Source organism: Nyctibius grandis, chromosome 2 (genome assembly GCF_013368605.1).
Source record: "Nyctibius grandis isolate bNycGra1 chromosome 2, bNycGra1.pri, whole genome shotgun sequence".
In the NCBI taxonomy this organism is placed as follows: domain Eukaryota; kingdom Metazoa; phylum Chordata; class Aves; order Nyctibiiformes; family Nyctibiidae; genus Nyctibius; species Nyctibius grandis.
Genome location: NC_090659.1, coordinates 59,848,776 through 59,866,979, shown reverse-complemented (window position 1 = coordinate 59,866,979; position 18,204 = coordinate 59,848,776). Strand labels below are relative to the sequence as shown.

General features: G+C 42.6%; 1 protein-coding gene across 1 annotated transcript in view; it reads left to right on the top strand.

Moving 5' to 3' along the window:
• MYO16 (myosin XVI) overlaps window positions 1-18,204 on the top strand; it is a 324,197-nt gene that overhangs the window by 47,935 nt on the left and 258,058 nt on the right. The gene's annotated exons all lie outside the window — the stretch shown is intronic.

Below are 18,204 nucleotides of genomic sequence, written 5' to 3'. Positions count from 1 at the left end.
CTTGAAAAGGAAGCAGAATGTAACACCATAAGGTCTGAAACTGTTGTATGAATGCAATATATTACGATTAATCATATCAGTGAAAGCATATATTGTGTTTGTTTGTTTCTTGTCATTGTTTTGGTGCTCAGGATTTTTAGAAGGCATATAGTGAAGCATTTTTAGGCCTTCAACAAGAATATAGCATAAACATCAATGTCAAGTCTCTCCTAGCTCTTCCCTGTGGTCAGGAGTTTATATCTCTGATTGATAAGTACTCAATCCCAAATGGGATATTTGGATAACTTCTTTTCTCCTTGTCTCTTTACTGGTTTGGACTAGGACAGACTTTTCAGTTAAGTTTCTTTTAAGTGACTGTACTTTCTGAAGTTGACTACACGGACTTGTTGCCATGGAAAGTACGGTCCCTGTTGGGTCTCTTTGTTCCACAAAGGAAAGGACCATAAAAGTGTTTCGCCTGTGGGGAGGAGCTTCATTTTATAAAAAACAGGGTAAATAATATCCTATACTAAATTAGAAAATAAGTGAAAAATAAATTTTTTTATTCAGTTCAGAATTAGTGATACCTTCCTTCCTTCATCTCAGTTCTGAATTCCAAAGTTTCAACCTTCATTTGAAATCAGAACAGGTAACTCCTGAAGGTGTTCCTGTATAGACTCTACTTGCATCACACCAAATTGGAAAGAACTTCTGGAGAGATTCTTCCCCAAAATCATTGTGTCCCTCATAAACATGTGTTGTTCTTTTGAATTGCTATGAAAACTTTAATGAAACAAAGTTTTTTTCTGGTTATTGTTTTGCAGCTTTTTAATAACCTAAGACTCATTGCATTTAGAATCTCATAATTCAAAGCCATCACATTGAGTTGTACTTCATGGAATATATGAGTGTGCTGTATTCAATTAGAGTGGCACTGCAAGCAAGTAGTCTTCAGTGGTCTTCAGTAGTACAGGGGTTAATCTGATTTTCTTCGGCATAGTGAGTTATAGCAGTAAGATTTTGAGTAAGTGACTATGCTAGCTATAATGCAATGCCATGTATCTGAAAGAAGTACTGTGGCTACTATCTGTAAATGGCATGGGCTTCACCAAAACCTTTGCTTGGAACCTGGAATTACTTTTACTTTGTCCTATGGTTACTTCTTTCAGTCTGTAACTTTAGTTTTAACATTGATCTGTACCAGATCTTCTCTGGTAATCTCTCATAATAATAATTCTGATGGTGTCTGAGGCTACACCTGCTCTAGAAAACCAGAAAGAGGTGTCCAGGAGGCTTCCTGGGAGCTGGACCGCAATCATCTGCACTAGCAAACTGTTAGAATGTCCTTGGAATGACTTTGGCATGTGCCATCTAGATTCATTCCAGACAATTCCCTGGCATGGTTTTGAAGCTGGAAAATCTCAGGGACCAGTTTGTATCCAGCTGTCACATTGTAGAGGCTAAGTCCTTACTGGACTAAACAAGGTCTCTTCCATGCCAGCTGGCTTCAATGCCTAGAGTTTTTCCAGGTCGTCTTGATTTAATAGTAAAGATACAGCCTTTGTCATGCTTGGAATGTCTGTTTTCTCACTTTTTCTATTACAAGTGTAATTAGGTCCAGTAAATCATAGAATCATAGAATGTTTTCAGTTGGAAGGGACCTTAAAGATCATTTGGTTCCAACCCCCCTGCCACAGGCAGGGACACCTTTCCACTAGACCAGGTCGCTCAAAGCCTCATACAATCTCTCCTTAAACACTGCCAGGGAGGGGGCATCCACAACTTCTCTGGGCAACCTGTTCCAGTGTCTCACCACCCTCACAGTAAAGAATTTCTTCCTAATATCTAATCTAAATCTACACTCTTTCAGTTCAAAACCATTCCCCCTCATCCTGTCACTACATGCCCTTGTATAAAGTCCCTCTCCAGATTTCCTGTAGGCCCCCTTCAGGTACTGGAAGGCTGCTAGAAGGTCCCCCGGAGCCTTCTCTTCTTCAGGCTGAACAGCCCCAACTGTCTCAGCCTGTCTTCCTAGGAGAGGTGCTCCAGCCCTCTGGTCATCTTCATGGCCTTCCTCTGGACTTGTTCCAAAGGCTCCATGTCCTTCTTATGTTGGGGCCCCCAGAGCTGGACACAGTACTCCAGGTGGGGTCTCACGAGGGCAGAGTAGAGGGGCAGAATCACCTCCCTCGACCTGCTGGCCACGCTGCTTTTGATGCAGCCCAGGATATGGTTGGCCTTCTGGGCTGCAAGCGCACATGGCCGGCTCATGTTTAGCTTCTCATCAACCATCACCCCCAAGTCCTTCTCCTCAGGGCTGCTCTCAATCCATTCTCCACCCAGCCTGTATTTGTGCTTGGGATTGCCCTGACCCACGTGCAGGACCTTGCACTTGGCCTTGTTGAACTTCATGTGGTTTGCACAGGTCCAGCTCTCAAGCCTGTCAAGGTCCCTCTGGATGGCATCCCTTCCCTCCAGCGTGTCGACTGCACCGCACAGCTTGGTGTCATCAGCAAACTTGCTGAGGGCGCACTCTATCCCACTGCCCATGTCGCTGACCGACCAATACCGACCCCTGAGGAATGCCACTTGTCAGTGGTGTCCACTTGGACATCGAGCCATTTAATGCAACTCTTTGAGTGCGACCACCCAGCCAATTCTTTATCCACAGAGTGGTCCATCCGTCAAGTCCATGTATATCTAATTTAGAGACAAGTACGTCATGCGGGACAGTGTCAAATGCTTTGCACACATCCAGGTAGATGACATCAGTTGCTCTTCCCCTATCCATCAGCGCTGTAGCCCCATAGTAGAAGGCCACCAAATTTGTCAGGCATGATTTGCCTTTAGTGACGCCATGTTGGCTGTCACCAATCACCTTGATTTCCGTGTGCCTCAGTATAGTTTGCAGGAGGATCTGCTCCATGATCTTGCCAGGCACAGAGGTGAGACTGACTGGCCTGTAGTTCCCCTGGTCTTCCTTTTTTCACTTCTTGAAGATGGGAGTTATGTTTCCCCTTTTCCAGTCAGTGGGAACTTCACCAGACTGCCTCGACTATGTATAGCGCAACATATATAAATCTGATTTTCTGTTCTTAGTGCTTAAAATAGTATTGCTTACCTAACCACAGTCATCAGACATGTTTGGTAGGAGTATCCCATTCTAAACATTGTCACTACTCTTGGCAAATAAAGGATAATATTTCCATAAGGTGATATTTTATCTCTTGTGTTATCTTGATCTGTTCAGTGTATATACATTTGAAGCCTGTGCATCCTTTGGATTCAGTGTGTACTCCTAAACTGATAAACAAATTAGAACAGATAAGCTTATCTATAAAAACTCTTGCATTGTGGGAAACTCCCATAACATGGGGAATTTTCAGAAATACTGAATGCTGTCCTGTTGTTGACATTGATAGGAACAGCTGGGGTTATACAGGACAATTCTAAAATTTCCCCTGCCTGTTTTTCCAAGCAGCCCAATCTAATAACAACTCAAGTATTTCTACCCAAGGTTATATCCAAAATTATTTTTCAGCCCCTATCATTTGAATGTTGTTTGATTTAGTCTTTGTTTATTACAAGCTGTCTTCTTCTGAAGGTTCTAAGTATGTTCTGAGAACTTGGGATAAATAAGTCATCTGATACATTAAAATTTCAGTAAGCAGGGGTACATCCATACGGATTTTTGCAGGAAGTGTTCGAATTGTCTGTTTTATTTGCAATTATTTCTGATATATTTGACCACATTTTAGGTGGTCATCACTTTTAAAGGCAGAATTTCCTTGACTATATAAATAATAACTTTATGCTCTTCCTTCTGGGGTGGGAATAATAAACAGAGCGTTGTGGCAGAGAAAGGGAATTATTCTCAGGCAAGCAATAGTTTCTGAACCATACATTAATGCTATCTTTAATAACATTTGACAAAGTGAAGATGGAAATTGAGGTTGGAGGGAAGTATTGTTCACAACTCTGAACTATCTTTGTGTGAGCATTTGATATTAGGAATTATTTTGCCTTGAGGTTAGAGTGTTTCATGGGCCGTGTCTAATGTGTAGCATGAGCCTGGATAATGCTAATTTGAGCTACAGTCAGCTTCTACTATGCCACAGTTTTTAGTTGGAAGAGAAAATAACACTTTATGTACCATCATGAATTACTTTTAGATAAATATTTCTTCTGGATTGACTTTACAACATAGACAGTGCCATATTATCTGTTTTAAAAATAAGAGCTAAAAGGTAACAGCATGGTCCTTTAATTGAGACCTGTGCAAATTCTGATTCCTGGAAAACTGTCAGAGAGGCCAGTGGAGGTTTCCTCAGTGAGGACTTCAAAATATTTCCTGAAGGGAAAATAGAAAAAAGAAATATAGGGTACATGTAGATCCCAGAAGGCTATTAAAGCATTCCCACTTTCTGATTTTATCCCAGTCTTGGTGGTCTTCCTGTTTCTCCTGCTCAGACAAGATAGTGACTTGTCATAGATCAGCTTAGCTGTGGTGATTCTGGTAGATAGCAAAGACAAAATGAAAGCTTGTTAGCTGATATGTCTTTCACTGAGAGCTAGGAGGGGCTGTAGCTGTTTGTAATGTGATAATCTGGTATCTTGTCCTGTTGGAAGACCATTGGAGATGTAGGCACTGTTTTTTGGAAAAAATGCAGAATGAAATGCTTGAAGCTATTTCTTTCCATCCCATCATTTTACCTAGGGTGATATAGCTTTCCAGGGACATATTATTGTCTTCTCCACTTTGTAGCTGTCAGCCAGGCAAGGGGCATTGGGCAGTACATCCAGGAAATATATCTCATGTCTGCTAAATAATCAGCCTATGAAGAACTTGCCCCTGAGGCAGCTGCTAGCACATGAGTAAATGTAGAGATCAAAAGTAATCTGTAGAGGTCTGGTTGCCATATGTGCAAGTCAGGTGGTAAAGGTCAGGTTCATCAATCGTTACCTGACCGTATCAGTGTTGGGGCTTTTCCCCTTGAGACAGGGGACTGTTTCTGTGCATGTTGTATGAAGGGGGCTCCTGTAGCACGTTGAGGAAAGTGCTGAAGTGGCCCTCATTTAAGAACAAAGATGCATAGGCTTGTATACATTTGTGCGCATATGAAATCTCCAAGAGAGTATGAAAAGCAAGCAGATTTATTAGAAGTATCTGCTCTGTCTTGTCTCACTGCCTTTTGAAGGCTCAGGACTCAACAGACCAACAGCAATTCTGTCAGGTTAGTGTGTGTTCCTGTTCCATCATCTCTGGACACATTGCAACCTTGTATTTTTCATTAATTTATTGTACTAGTTTTTATATTGAATTGAAACACTGGATAAGATTTGTAACTTAATATCCGAAGCGCTTTGTCCTGTTGAAAATGCTACCTGAGTTACAGACTGTCCAAGCACCAGTACTTGGATACTGCTCATGCTTTGTTAGCTGGAGGGAAGTATTTAGTCCACTCTGTATCATTTTAAATGGCTGTAACTTCAAACTGGTACCCCTTGCTTGCAGTCTAATTGTTCCTCCACAATATACACTTTTCTAGCTTCAAATACTTTTAATTGATACGTATGAGTGGTTAACCTTCACTTTACTTGTGTCCTATTCAAATTACCATCTGATATAGTAACATTAATACTGTTGCATTAGTAAATTAACCTTAGCTACTCAAGCAGTAGCGTATATAGGTAAAAATACCACTTTGTAGAACCTTGCTTTTTCTTTTTCTCTTAATTTTTCTTCAGTCTGACAGTATTATATATATCATATTCTCTGCTCTAAGAATCAGCACCAGATCACTGAAAAAGCAAAGGAGGTCAAGCTGTTCAGCTGCTCCACCTCCTCTCTTCTGTTCCTCCACCCCAAAGCATTTGAAAATTAAATGGAAAAAGTATAACTGGTCAAATCCTGATTCATGTGTCTGCAATTCCATGATATATTTAGTTAGATCCTGACTCACTATTTTCTCTCCAGTTTTGAAACATGGTGTTCAGGTATTATTAAAAGGTTCACTGTCATATTGAGTTGTTACGTTTAGTTCCTTTTCTCAAGATAACTATGATTGTGTTATGAACTACAGGTTTCTTTATTACTTGCTGTTACACTTTAGTTTCAGAGCATTTCACAGATAATTCATCACTGAGCTGTACTGTTGGAGTCAAACGTAACAGGTTGATAGTTACAAGTTTTCTTTTTTAACGTATCTTTGGTTTTGGGGTTGTTTCTTTTCCCTCCTCCCCACTCCCAAATAGCCATGGAAGCTTTTGATGTTGACTGACCTAAGTTTGAGAGCAACAGAGAAAGAGAAAGCAGGTGAGACTGCATTTTTATAGTGTAATTCACTTTATTTTACCATCATCAGGAGGCACCTTTTAGTGAGCAACATGAATGTAGTGCTTTTACCATCTGTAATGCAGATCTTGTCAAATGAAACTAGGAAAGCAGAGGTGGTATTCTAGTGTTTCTACAGCACTTTGCCCAGCAGAGATTTATTCTTTCATTGACCTGAAGGTGTTACTGTAATAAACATGGCAGTTAATTAACAATAATGGCAGAGAGCAGTACTACATCCTCAGGAATTTTTACATGTAGATAAAGGAAAATTGGGGAGTAGAAATACACTCAACATATGCTTTTTACTAACCTTACTAGGAAAAGCAAATGTAACTACTGTCTGCCAGCCACTTAAATATGTTTCTTCATGTGCTTTTTAGAACTTAGAACTGAGGCACAAAATGCAATTCTGGCATAGAAGGCTAAAAGTACAACTCTTTCAAAAAACTGAGCTTGAATATTTTCTCTCTCTCTCTTCTTTTTAAGACCTTAGGGAAATCTGTGCTCAGCTGTCTGCAAAAGGGAGTTATACTCGAATCATACATTAGATTTACAGTCACCATCAGTAGATGAGCAGTGTTAGGGTATTTGAACAGTATAACACTATCCAGTGTATGTCAGCATTTAAAAATGTTACTCAAAGGTTGTGAAGTCATCCAAAATTCCTGGTCCTCTGCAAGTTTCTTTATGATATCTCTGTAAAATTCTTAATGCCATGAGAATAAACCATATGACATAACACTAATGGAATGTTAAAAATCAAACCAGAAGAATATAGAGAACCACATAGAATGTGACAGATCTCTAGGTAGTGAATTGGAGTTTCAGTTGAAAGACTCTATCTTCACTCTTTGTAAACAAGAAGGGGATCGGACAGTCAAAAAGTATCAGTAAATACTACATAAACATTTTAGCCAAAATGTTCATGCTGGTAAAATGTGAAAAGAGTAATCAAGCCCTGTCCTGGGGTTCCAGCTTGGGACTTGACTTCTATTTTTTTTTAATAAGCCAGATAGCTTTCACTTATCTTATCAACTGTGTCTGTTCCTGTTCTTTTTGTAGCCTGGCCTGTTGCTCAAAGTGTAGGTCTATGACATACTTCTTCAAGTCTTTGTGTTCTTTAGGATGTCTGTGTTATCTAGAAACTTCTGTCTTACTTTGTCCTCATTTTCTTGGGCTCCTAAATTGTTGCCAGAGATATTGAGAAGGATTTTGATGCAAAGATGGTGTTCCCAGGAGGTGCTGGGTCTTCTAGGCCACCACAACATAAATAAACAACAGAGTATGTGGAGTATGGAGCTTACTAGGGTCTTCCCTAGGTGGATTTCACAGTCTCTGACTCATTATGAGGATCCGATATGCTAGAAAAAGTAGTACTTAAGGCCCTGTAAGGGTAGATAGTGATTTCGGCTTCCTCTGCCTGTGCTTGAGGTAACCCATGCCTTATAGGCCATGTGCTGGAGAATATGGTGAAGTTGTATATTAGACATGTGGATGGAGGCAGTTTTTATCACACGACAAACTGGGTTCTAAGCAAAAATCTCATTTATGTGGGAGCAGTACTGCTGTGCCTGTATTCTTGTGACCTCCAAAGGAATATGAGGTTGTCTTGGAAGGACAGAGATTCTCTATACTTGCCTGTGTTTGTCCTCATTTTAGTGTGATAAGAAATAATTTCAATTTGTAGGTTGTAAATTGTTGATTTTGTTTCTAAACCTTCTCACTCATCATGGTACTGTAGCGCTATTTGGATTTTCAGTGCAAATCAACCAATCAGTAGAATTAAGCTATTACAGAAATTTAGCTTTCTCTATATTGAAACTTAATGATTCTACAAAAAGGTCATTACATGCTGCATAAGGAAAGAATACAGAAGAAACTGCAGAGGATATGCCATTAAACAGAATATGATTACTCAAGTCCAAACTCAGCCATCTGAACAATTCCACTCTCTTACAAAACACAGAGTAAAGTAAGTGCTATGTAACATTTCATAGCTCTCATCCAAAAGCCCAGTGCCTTAAGTGTAGTGCTGGGCTATTGGTGATGGCAGGACAGCATCCTCTGATTTTTTTTCTGAGTATACTTGAATGTCATCAATCCAAGTGCCATGAACTGCCCTGATGCTGTTCAGCCTGATAGAATTCTATTTTTTGTTTGGGGCTTTTGGAAACACTTATTTAAAACCCTTCCATCAGCACTGCTGCATTTTGGCTGACAGGATAAAACTGGAGTGTGTTCAATTACTCAGATTTGACTCCAGCACTAGTATTAGTTGAATGTTTTAAATTTGACTGCTTCTTCACTTATGATATTTATTAGTTGTTTCAGTCTTTCCTGGTTTAGTCCCAACTGCTTTGATAGACTGTTGTCTATTTTCTATAAGATGCCTATTTTTTATTTTAAAGTAAAATCCTGTTTCCAAAATCAGATATAGTTTTACTGGAAAAAATTACAGGAACAGATTTACTGGTGGGAGTAGAAAGGAAGTCTTATGGGGCTGTAACTCTCCTTTCCCTTTCCCCTTACAATCGGTATGGCATGTGTCTGAAGTCATGTAATCAGAGAGCAGTTGCATAGTTATTTTGCCCTTGTTCTTTGCAGCTGCATCTGACTGTTTCAGCAAGCAGAGATGAATGATCAAAATGTCATTAGCTTTAGAATTTAATGAAAGATGTTTATCTTTCATAGTTTCAGAAACAATTAAAGCAAAATAAACAATTGCTTCTTCAAAGTAATTCTGCTGTCCCACTCGGTCTTGCTCAATATGACTTCCTCCTTTGAGTCAATATAAGAGGAAGCAGTAAAGGGGAGATAATGAAGAGCAGTTACAGGTTGGGAGGGGACAGTGAATAACAGTTTAAAGTATAAAGGAACGTCTGGCCTAAAAGAAAAATTATTCTTCTCTCTTTCTAGAGGCAGTTATTAATATCTGGTGGTTGTAAGAAACTTTAAATAGAAGGGGGTTTTTTTATATGAAAGCTGTGGGCATCTTTTTGAACATTTTCCTCACTTGTTTGCAGAGGATGGTGGATGTGCAGTAAGTGTAGGAGGGACCTTCTAGAGCATGTGTACTACTGGCTTACAGCCTTTCTTCATCGCTGACTGAGCTAAGATAGAACTAATCTAGGTGAAGGCTCTTAATGAACTAATCTAGGTGAAAGCTATTAATGAGTTGCTGAACACCAGTTGGCAACACTTGGGGGAAACTAGAAATATTAGTCTTTGTCCTTTAAGACTGGGAAAAAGGAATGAAGCTAGCTAGTGATGCAGCACTAAAGGTGGTCCAAGTAGAGATGAGAACAGGAGCCTAACTGGATACAGCAGCTTTGGAAAACATTTTGTCTTTGAGTCCTATCATGAGAGTAATGATATAGCCTAGTAAAGAAATGAGGATAATATGAAGAGAAAAGAAAAAGCATCGGAAACTTCCATTGACAAAAGAAATAACCAGTGAAATAGAATCTGCAGTTCACAGTACAAAGAATGCTAAATTATGGGATGAATCAAAGTCTTTTTACCCAGGAGGCAGTCACAGAAAATAAAACCTATCTTCAGACATAAGACACACCCACACACACCCACACACACCCACCCACCCACACACACCCCCACACACACCCCCCTCCCCCCCTCCAGGTGCTGACGGAAGGTTTTGGAAAACATTTGGGGTTGAGGGGGAGACTTATAACATATACCAGTGTTAGTAACCATCAGATCTGTGTAATTTGAAGTTGTTAGCATCAGAGCACTTCCAGAAAATAAAAATTCCTGGAGGTAAAAAAGAGTTAGACCTGTTCCAAAAAATAACACCCCCAGTTTTGGCTGGAGCAGGTCAGGACAAGTATGCCAAGAGGTGGACTACATACACAAAGATGGGGGATTTTGGATCAGCTTCACTGTAATTCTCTTGATTCCTAGAGAAAGAGGATGAAGGAATGAAAAGATATGAAAATCAACATCTGGCTTTTGGTCTTCAGTAAACATAGTTTTATGCTATGAAGAAGATGGTCTGGGAATGTTCCACCACTGTGAGGTATTTGTAGAATGTGAGATTTATTCTTTACACCAGGTGGCCTCTGCTTCAATCAGTTACACAATTACCCTGTGAGTTGCTCTTATGCAGTAGTGAGGGAATACGAGGAAAAACATTAGCTAAATTAGAGAAGTGAAAAGCTACCTGGCAGTCAAGAACATGGCAACAAGAAGACAACAGCCTACCTATTAAGAGAGAAACTATGGGCCTGGGAGTTTGTTTAGGATTGGTCCTACAGTGCTATTTTATTTAGAGTTTTCAGTGATAACCCTGGGAGGAAAAATAGGTGTATGATAATGAAATATGCTGATGACAAAGCTGCGATGCCTTCTTAATTGGGGTGAGGATTAGAATGTTATGCAGGAAGAACAGGGTATCTTGAAGATTCAGTAATAAAAATGGGTTGAAATTTAAGTGTACAAAGTACAAGGTCATGTTCCGAGTTATGAGTAACAGTCATTTCTGTGATACACTCGGGAATAATCGGTTGGAAATAAGGAAAAAGACTTCGGAGCTTTAGTCGTAAGACGATTATATGCCACAAATATGTAGCTGCCAATAGTCAAAAAAGATTCTTGGATTTGTCAGAATGAAGATGTTTCCAGTAGAAAGGAAAAAGTGTTGTGGCCACTGTGCAAAGAATGACAGCCTGCAGTTAACTATCTATATACAGCCATGTTCGAGAATGGTAAATTGTACCAATGAAAACTGCGAAGATGACAAACAGGGGAGAGGGGGCTAAAAATAATATGTTTAACGTTCAAAAAAAAAATCAAAACAAAGAGTTTGTAAAAATTTCTGTAAATATATCAGGATAGAGGAGGAGGTAAAAAGAGCTATTGAAGCCTGAAGTTGCTACTGGCATGAAAACAAATGATTATAAAATGCCCAGGAATAAACTTAAGACAGAAATTAAACTAACTTTTCTGAATGTTAGGAGGCATAGGTTGGAAAACAGCATTCCATGCAGGAGTAATAGAGAGCAAAAAAGAACCCCTAATTGGCTTTAAATTTGATGTTAAAGTTGAGAAAGAGATTATGTTATGTGTTTACCTACATTATCAAAGTAATGCCTCAGGAGATCCGTTCTAGTATTACATTCTCACACAACATCTCTTCAGAGGGCTGTGTAGATATAATTTTCCTGGTCGTGTGCTTAAAATAATAAAGTAATATATGGAGGATAAGAAAAACTATACTTTTGCGAACAACAGCAAATAAAGTTATGCGGTGAATATTCGATGCCCATAAGATTGTGGCTAAATTTCTGTGCCCTGAAAACAAGCAGGAGAAAAGTTCATGGATGAAGATAATGCAGAAAGAGAAGTCACATTTTCAGCTACGAGGAAAACATTAGTGTTTTTCAAGTCTTTGAAATAATTTTATATTTTTAGTAACACTGTTTTCAGATATTTGAAAAGAAAATGCATAACGGGCAAGTAGTATGAAATCAAGGTAAAAAAATAATAACCAGCTTTTTTTTTCCTCAAGAAAAGAAACCGAAAGGCCACAAAAGATCAGATTTATAGTTACTGTTAGTAAGCTGAAAATGGTATTTAAATCTGTTATTAATTGTGTGCCTCAGCAGTATTTGTAAGAGAAACTGCAGACTGGTTCATAACACAGAATCACAGAATCACAGAATGTTAGGGATTGGAAGGGACCTCGAAAGATCATCTAGTCCAATCCCCCTGCCGGGGCAGGATTGCCTAGACCATATCACACAGGAACGCTTCCAGGCGGGTTTTGAATGTCTCCAGAGAAGGAGACTCCACAACCTCTCTGGGCAGCCTGTTCCAGTGTTCAGTCACCCTCACCGTAAAGAAGTTTTTCCTCATATTTATGTGGAACCTCCTGTGTTCCAGCTTGCACCTATTGCCCCTTGTCCTGTCAAGGGATGTCACTGAGAAGAGCCTGGCTCCATCCTCTTGACACTTGCCCTTTACATATTTATAAACATTAATGAGGTCACCCCTCAGTCTCCTCTTCTCCAAGCTAAAGAGACCCAGCTCCCTCAGCCTCTCCTCAGAAGGGAGATGTTCCACTCCCTTAATCATCTTCGTGGCTCTGCGCTGGACTCTCTCTAGCAGTTCCCTGTCCTTCTTGAACTGAGGGGCCCAGAACTGGACACAATACTCCAGATGCGGCCTCACCAGGGCAGAGTAGAGGGGGAGGAGAACCTCTCTCGACCTGCTAACCACACCCCTTCTAATACACCCCAGGATGCCATTGGCCTTCTTGGCCACAAGGGCACAGTGCTGGCTCATGGTCATCCTGCTGTCCACTAGGACCCCCAGGTCCCTTTCCCCTACGCTGCTCTCCAACAGCTCTGTCCCCAACTTGTACTGGTACATGGGGTTGTTCTTGCCCAGATGCAGGACTCTACACTTGCCCTTGTTATATTTCATTAAATTTCTCCCCGCCCAACTCTCCAGCCTGTCCAGGTCTCTCTGAATGGCTGCGCAGCCTTCCGGCGCGTCAGCCACTCCTCCCAGTGTTGTGTCATCAGCGAACTTGCTGACAGTGCACTCTAATCCCTCATCCAAGTCATTAATGAATATATTGAATAGTACTGGTCCCAGTACCGACCCTTGCGGGACTCTGCTAGACACAGACCTCCAACTGGACTCTGTCCCATTGACCACTACTCTCTGGCTTCTTTCCTTCAGCCAGTTCACAATCCACCTCACTACCCGATCATCCAGACCACACTTCCTCAGTTTAGCTGCGAGGATGCTGTGGGAGACCATGTCAAACGCTTTACTGAAATCGAGATAGACCACATCCACAACTTTACCATCATCTATCCACCGGGTTATGTCCTCATAAAAGGCTATCAAGTTGGTTAAGCATGACTTCCCGTTGGTGAAGCCATGCTGAGTGCCCCTAATGATCCCCCTATCCTTGACGTGCCTAGAGACAGCACCAAGGACAAGTTGTTCCATTACCTTTCCGGGGATGGAGGTGAGGCTGACCGGTCTATAGTTACCCGGGTCCTCCTTCTTGCCCTTTTTGAAGACTGGAGTGACATTCGCTTTCCTCCAGTCCTCAGGCACCTCTCCCGTTGCCCACGACTTAGCAAAGATGATGGAGAGTGGCCTAGCAATGACTTCCGCCAGCTCCCTCAGCACCCGCAGGTGCATCCCATCAGGGCCCATGGATTTATGGACGTCCAGGTTGCTTAATTGGTCCCTGACCCAGCCCTCATCTACCAAGACAGATTCCTCCTCTATCCTGACTTCTTCTGAGGCCTCAGGGGTCCAGGGCTCCTCAGGACAGCCTCCAACAGTATAGACAGAGGCAAAGAAGGCATTCAGTAACTCCTCCTTCTTTTTATCCTCTGTCTCCAGGGCCCCCACCTCATTCCTCAGTGGGCCTACATTGCCTCTAGTGTTGGCTTTACCTGCAATGTATTTGAAGAAGCCCTTCCTGTTGTCCTTGACCTCTCTTGCAAGGTTTAATTCCAAGGAGGCCTTAGCTTTCCTAGTTGCCTCCCTACATCCTCTGACAACAGACTTATATTCCTCCCAAGTGGCCAGCCCCACCTTCCATGATCTGTACACCCTCTTCTTCCACTTGAGTTTGCCCAGCAGTTCCCTGTTTAACCATGCAGGTCTCCTGGTACCCTTCCTTGACTTCCTACCTGCTGGGATGCTCTGATCTTGAGCTCGGAAGAAGCAGTCCTTGAAAGCTAACCAACTATCTTGGGCCCCCTTACCTTCTAGTACCCTGTCCCATGGGATTTCCCCTAGCAATTGCTTGAAAAGGCCAAAGTTGGCCCTCCTGAAGTCCAGGGTTGTGATTCTGCTAGCTATTCTGTTCCTGCCACATGAGATCCTGAACTCTACCATCTCATGGTCACTACAACCAAGGCTGCCCTCAACCTTCACCTCTTCAACCAGACCCTCCTTGTTAGTGAGGATCAGATCCAGCAGCGCTCCTCTCCTAGTTGGCTCATCCACCATTTGCATCAGAAAGTTATCATCAATGCACTGGAGGAACCTCCTGGACTGAGGATGGCTGGCTGAGTAGGCCTCCCAGCAAATATCAGGGTAGTTCAAATCCCCCCACAACAACCAGGCCCTGTAATTGCGAGACTGCTCTCAGCTGCCTGTAGAAGGCCTCATCACCGTCCTCATCCTGATACGGTGGCCTGTAATAGACACCCACAACAGTATCACCCCTGCCAGCCTGCCCCTTAATTCGCACCCACAAACTCTCAACTCGCTCCTGATCCGCCCCTGGACAGAACTCAATACATTCTAGCTGCTCACTCACATAAAGAGCAACTCCACCACCTCTCCTTAGTGACCTGTCTTTCCTGAACAAGACATAGCCATCCATGACCACATTCCAGTCATGCGAGGCATCCCACCAAGTCTCTGTAATTGCCACTAGATCATAGCCCCCCGACCGAACACGGATTTCTAACTCCTCCTGCTTATTCCCCATGCTGCGTGCATTGGTGTACAGGCATTTCAGGGAGCGAGCTGGGCACACCGATTTCACCCCAGGGGGATGGGAGGCCTCCTGGTCTACCTCAACACTAGAGCGTTGCCCCAGTGGTGCAAGCCCAGCTACTACCCCATCCCCCTTCGAATCCAGTTTAAAGCTCTCCGAATGAGCCCTGCTAATTCCTGTCCCAGAACCCTTTTGCCCCTAAGACATAAACCTTTCCCATGTATTACGGTCACGCCTGGTGTCTTATAAAACCAGCCATTATCAAAGAACCCAAAGCCCTGCCTGTAGCACCAGTCTCGTAGCCAGGCATTAATAGAGAGAATCCTACTGTTCCATCCCACGTCATCACCTGAAAATGGAAGGAGGGAGGAGAAAACAACTTGTGCTCCAGACTCTTTCACCAACCGTCCTAGGGCCTTGTAGTCTTTCTTCATCCCCCTCAGACTACGGGATGCAGCTTCTTCCCCACCTGTCTGGAAGATCAGCAGGGGGTAGTAGTCTGTGGCCTTCACCAGGTTGGGGAGTTTCCTGGTGATATCCCTGATTCGGGCTCCAGGCAGGCTGCAGACCTCCCTGTGATGGGGGTCAGCTCTGCATATTGGGCCCTCAGATCCCTTTAGGAAGGAGTCTCCAACCACTAAAACTCTTCTCTTCTTCCTTGTGGAGGAGGTAGCTATACGCCTGTCAGGTTTTTCTGACTGTGATGGGACCTCTGATATAGGTTGCCTCTCCACCACATCCCCATTGGACCGGCTGTATTCCACTAGGGCTTCATATCTATTGCTCAGAGGCACCTGTGGAGGCAAGGTAGGCAAGGAGGGCACTTGCCTTTTGCCATGGCCATAGACTTGCCTCCACTCACTCCTTTCCTCTAGGTTATTGTTTTCCACCTGAGAGGGGCAGAGTACAGGGGTCCCTCGATCCTGGGAGCTCTCTGGCAGGTGCTCCCATTTTTGTTGCAGGGAGGGCAGAGCCTGGCTCCACCAGTCTATCTCCATTTCAGCCTCCCGAATGCTCCTAAGCCTTTCTACTTTGGCTTGAAGCCTTTCAACCTGGCTTTGCAGCTGTGCCGCTCGGCCGAGCAGATCATCTACCTGCTCACAGCGCACACAGCCCCCTGACACCAGAGACGCTGTAGCATTCCCTGCAGCCTGCGACCTGCACCATCGCCTCCTTCCGTGGGAGCTCTGTCTGGGTTCCCACATCCATTTTGGTCTTCTTCCACCGGGTAGATACCATTGTTCTTTCACTGAGCTGGGAAATACCTGCTGGTGCCACCCCTGGTTCACAGCTCCTTGGCACCTTCCTCGCCTTGTGCACTGGGAGGGAGTCAGCACCCTCCCCAACGAGCTGCAAACAACTGCGGCCTCTCCTGCCCTGGGACACACCCAGTCACTGCTGACCCACCCAGTCACTGTTGACTCCCCCTCTCCCTTCTGGGCAGGGACTAGTCCCTGTCCTCCAGGAGACTTTTTATCACCCAGTCAACAGGGGTTGGTGCTACGCTCCCTCCTCTCCTGATTCGTTGCCGGGAACCTGCGGGTCCGGGGTGGGGGGGGGAAGCAGCTCGGGGCTGCTGCTCGGGGGGGCCCAGAGTATGAAAACCACCCGGTTACAGCCCGATGTCGCCCCCGCACTCACCTCAAGTCGCTGCCGCCGCTGTCCCTGCTGCTGCCGCTGTCCATACCTGAATATTATCTCAATAAGGAGTATGAAAAGGCCAACATATGAAAAATATGCCAGTGAAGGAGCTTGGTGAATAAGGGAAATAATTAAAAGAATTACAGAGAAAGCAAAAGTGTAAGACAATCTTGTGGTGACATTTGCTTGAAATTATTTAACAGTTCCTCATTCTTACTGGTTTCCAGGTTTTGCCAGGAGCTGTACAAATAGAAGAAATATTTGGAAATGAGAAAATTTGAATCTGTGAGGTCTAGTGCAGTGGTTTTCAAAGTGGGTGCACACCCCAGGAGGTGCACACGATGATTCTTTGGGAGTATTAGAACTTCTATTTATATTTATTTTTTAACTAAAAAAGAAAGAAAGAAATTAAGCTTTCCTAATACTTAATATATTGACTCTGGCACCCTCACTTCATCCATAGGTCAGAGAACCCTGTGTCACAAACAGTGGGCGAGGTATCCTGGGGGATGAGTGGGTGCTCCACAATGCACAGGTGTTGGCAGTGGTGCTCTCACTCATTAATCTGCTTGCAGCGTATTGTGATGTATTGCAGTTTGTGTATACCTGGTTCAGGGATTTACAGATTATATTATCTAGTTCTAACTAAACTAACCCTCATAAAATGGACAAGTGGCTTAAAAAGACTTCTACAAAGAAACCACAGATTGAAGATGAGAAGGCAAATAATGACAGCACAAATTAACAGGAAAATGGCAGAGCAAACACTTCTCCTTGTCCTGGTATGAGCTCTTCATCATTACGAGGTAAAAACACTGTTGATCTAATCAGATCTAATCAGCAATGTTTAAAGTCATGTGATACTCAATACAGTATTTTACAAAATGTCACTAAACTTAATGATAAATCTTCAGAAGCTTCTTTTGAGACTTCTTAATAGAGAAAGACAAAAAGCCACATACTACTGGGGACACAGCAATAAAAATGGCTGAAATAGTACATGGAAAACAATATGGCAACAAACTCTAAAATGCACTCCTTTATCAGCAAATATAGTTGGAAGATGTGTAGAAAACATCACTGAAGATCTGAAGAAACAAGTATTAGAACAAATTGCACAGTGTGGGAGTTTTGCTATGCAGTTGGCTGAAAGTACAGGTGTTTCTATCATGTCCGTATTTCAGCTTATGGTATTTGCTCAATTCTGTTTCAGTAGTGAAATACACAAAGAACTACTTACTTGTGAGCCACTAATAGAAAGATGTGCCAAAGGACAAATAATCTCAACAGTAAATGACTTTAATAAAAACAATGTTTTATGGAAAAACTGTGCAAGTGTAACCACTGATGGAGCAGCTGCTCTGACTTCCGTAAGAAAGGATTCTGGGGAAGGTCACGGAGCTGGCACCACACCTGAAATTTACTCACTGCATCGTTCATAGGCACGCTATTGCAGTCAGGATGTTGGACCTAGAAGTGCACAAAGTGCTACTGGATATCATCAATTTGGTTAATTTTATAAAAACAAGACCTTTAAATAGTAGAATCTTTACAATACTTTGTAACAAGTGAATGTAAAATTCTTTTGTACTGCACAAAGGTTCACTGGTTATCTCATGGCAAAGCTCTTAAAAGAGTTGTTGAACTTGGAGATGAGTTCCGCATTTTTCTTTTACAAAAAGACAAACATTCCAAATTTGCTTACCTTTTCTGGGGTGAAAAGTCACCATCAGTAGTATGCCGCCTAGCA